The sequence below is a fragment of the Triticum dicoccoides genome, chromosome 1B, assembly GCF_002162155.2.
Source record: "Triticum dicoccoides isolate Atlit2015 ecotype Zavitan chromosome 1B, WEW_v2.0, whole genome shotgun sequence".
NCBI lineage: Eukaryota > Viridiplantae > Streptophyta > Magnoliopsida > Poales > Poaceae > Triticum > Triticum dicoccoides.
The window spans coordinates 615,493,029-615,496,503 of record NC_041381.1 but is presented as its reverse complement, the minus strand read 5'-3'; positions in this window follow the sequence as shown (position 1 = coordinate 615,496,503).

Sequence of the window (3,475 nt, the reverse complement as noted above, 5' to 3'; positions counted from 1 at the left end):
ATGTGCAACAACTGCCACCACCACGCCGGATATAACAAATACACACCTGTCCGGGCCGAATACCGCAGACTGGCTCCATCCGAGCTGCGTCGTGATGTAGCCTGACACAGAGACGCCGCACACCCCCTATGCTTCACCGATGAAGTAATGGAACATGAATTCCCAGAAGGGTTCAAACCCGTAAACACTGAATCATATGATGGAACAACAGATCCCGCGGTATGGATCGAGGACTTCCTTCTCCATATACATATGGCCCGCGGTGATGATCTCCATGCCATCAAGTATCTCCGGCTAAAACTCAAGGGACCAGCTCGGCACTGGTTGAACAGTCTGCCCGAAAACTCCATTGGCAGTTGGGAGAACCTGGAAGATGCATTCCTTGACAACTTCCAAGGCACTTATGTCCGACCTTCGGATGCCGATGACTTAATTCATATAATCCAACAGCCCGGAGAGTCAGCCAGGAAATTCTGGACTCGGTTCTTAACTAAAAAGAACTAGATCATCGACTGTCCGGATGCCGAAGCCCTAGCGGCCTTTAAGCATAACATCTATGACGAGTGGCTTGCCCAACACCTCAGCCAAGAGAAGCCGATGTCCATGGCAGCCCTTATGATGCTCATGACCCGCTTTTACGCGGGCGAGGATAGCTGGCTAGCTCGTAGCAACAACACCTCAAGTAAACCTGGCACTTCTGAAGCCGGAGATAGCAACGGCAAGCCCTGACGCAGTAGACACAAGCGTCAAAATAATGGCGATAACTCTGAAGACATGACCGTCAATGCCGGATTCAGTGGCTCCAAGTCCGGTCAGCGGAAAAAGCCATTTAATAGAAACAATCCAGGCCCATCTAGTATGGACCGCATACTCGATAGTCCATGCCAAGTCCACGGCACCGCAGATAATCCAGCAAATCATACCAACAGAGAATGTTGGGTCTTTAAACAGGCCGACAAGTTAAACGCTGAAAACAAGGAAAAGGGATCGCAAAGTGACGATGACGAGGAACCCTGGCCACCGAACACAGGGGGACAGAAGAAGTTTCTCCCCAAATTAAAACGGTGAATATGATATATGCTACCCATATCCCCAAAAGGGAGCAGAAGCGCGCACTAAGGGACGTCTACGCGATGGAGCCAGTCGCCCCAAAATACAACCCGTGGTCCTCTTGTCCGATCACTTTCGATCGAAGGGACCATCCGACCAGTATCCGTGACGGCAGTTCAACCGCACTGGTGTTGTACCCTATCATTGATGGATTCCACCTCACACGCGTCCTCATGGACGGTGGTAGCAGCCTGAACCTGCTCTATCAGGATACAGTGCGCGGTATTGATCCCTCAAGGATCAAGCCCACCAAAACCACCTTTAAAGGTGTCATACCAGGTGTAGGGGCCTATTGTACGGGCTCAATCACACTGGAAGTGGTCTTCAGATCCCCGGATAATTTCTGAAGCGAAGAATTAATCTTAGACATCATCCCCTTCCACAGTGGTTATCACACACTGCTCGGCTGAACCGCATTTTCTCGTTTCAACGCGGTGCCGCACTATGCTTACCTTAAGCTCAAGATGCCCGAACCTCGCGGTGTTATAACAGTGAATGGAAATATGGAGCGCTCCCTCCGTACTGAAGAGCACACCGCGGCCCTTGTAGCAGAAGTATAGAGTAGCCTTCTTAGGCAAAACCTCAATTCGGCAATGAAGCCCCCGAACACCGTCAAGCGAGTCCGAGCTACTCTACAACAGGACCGTCCGGCTCGTCCAGAGCTCAGCTAGCAACCCGACCTTCATCCCAACCCAATCAAGCGGTGAAATTTTTGTTGCGCGTACAGAACTACGCACTTAAAATAACATGGGCACGGGCGGAGGCACGGCTAGACCGCGGTCCACAATGCGGCTCAACCGCTCCCGGATTCGCATACCTTCACTTTTTCTCTTTCTTTCAAGTTTTTTATCCTCTCGAGGCTTCTTCTGATAAACCTGATCATCGGACCCATCGTGGGACGGATACACCAAGAAAGCTAGGGGCTTGGAAGTACAAGGGAATACCCAGGTGGTCTCTGCTAATGATCGTCATACCTGTTTTAAATACCCGCACGCAGCTCGCTCTTGGTCGTGGCATGTTAAATAGCCTTATTCACTTATTGCACTACTTGTACACATACGCCTTGACGTATTAATCAAAAAATAATTTACAGCGTCAGCTTATTACTTAATTTTTCCCTTGTTTATTTATTTATTATCAATTGCAGCCGTACATTCTGGTACGCCTTAATTCGCCATGGGCTTCATTGTACCCCATAACACGACAAGAAAGTCCGAACACTTTTACAGTACAGTTCGGCACCCCGAACTTATAGCATTATATACATTGGCTCCGAATCATGTCTTTGGTCAACAGCTGGGTTGCCCGGATCCTGTGCTTGTTACCCTATGTTGCGCTATATTGGCTAGGGTAGTAAAGGGAGAGCTACTACGATTGTGTCCCGGTTCTTCCGGACGAGCACCTCAGTAGAGAAAGCCGAAAACTGAATGCCATGATGCGGCGAGAGCTGGTCAGCTGTTTGAGAGGTCACAAAATCTTTAGCAATTTCTTCCGCATTATGCGATAACTAATGCATCGTGTGACCGATCGGTTTTTTCTGATCAGGTGTTTTACAATACCCCAAGTTCGGTCTTCCGAACACTAGGGGCTGCGCCTACCTTTCTTTTGTCAAACTCCTATGGCTAAGTGAGGGTAATAAATCCTTATATTCCGATTGCCTGGTTCGTCGCGCTAAACACCTCCTTTAAGGACCAAAAATCTGGAGTAAAGAGTGTTTAAATTTATCCCGAACACCCCCGTACTTCCTACGTGGGGGCAGAAGCCGACGACTGGCCAACTCTCAGAATTAATTTAAAAACGGCCGCACAGGAGGTAATAATTCAAATAACAAGCATTATTTTACATAACGACCTTGTTTCATATTACAGCATAGGATAACATGCATACATTCATGGGAATATAATATCCTTGGCACATTGCTCTGCCACAAGGCAGGATCCCTCCAGGACACTGTCATAATACAGCTCGGGCTTGCGGTGCTCTTTCCCTTCGGGTGGTCCTTCGGTCATTAGCTTCACAGCATCCATCTTCGCCCAATGCACCTTGACGCGGGCAAAGGCCATTCGCGCACCTTCGATGCAGACCGACCGCTTGATGGCGTCAAGCCGTGTGCAGGCACTAACCAGCCGCTTCACGAGTCCGAAGTAGCTGCTGAGAATTGCTTCGGCAGGCCATAGCCGGATAATCAAATACTTGAGGGATAGTTCGGCCGCTTTATGCATCTCGACCAGCTGCTTCAGCTGATCGGTAAAGGGTACTGGGTATTCCGGCGCAAGATATTGCGTCCAGAACAGCTTCTCCGTAGAGCTCCCCTCTTCGGCTCGATAGAATTGTGCGGCGTTAGACACACTACGCGGCAGATCTA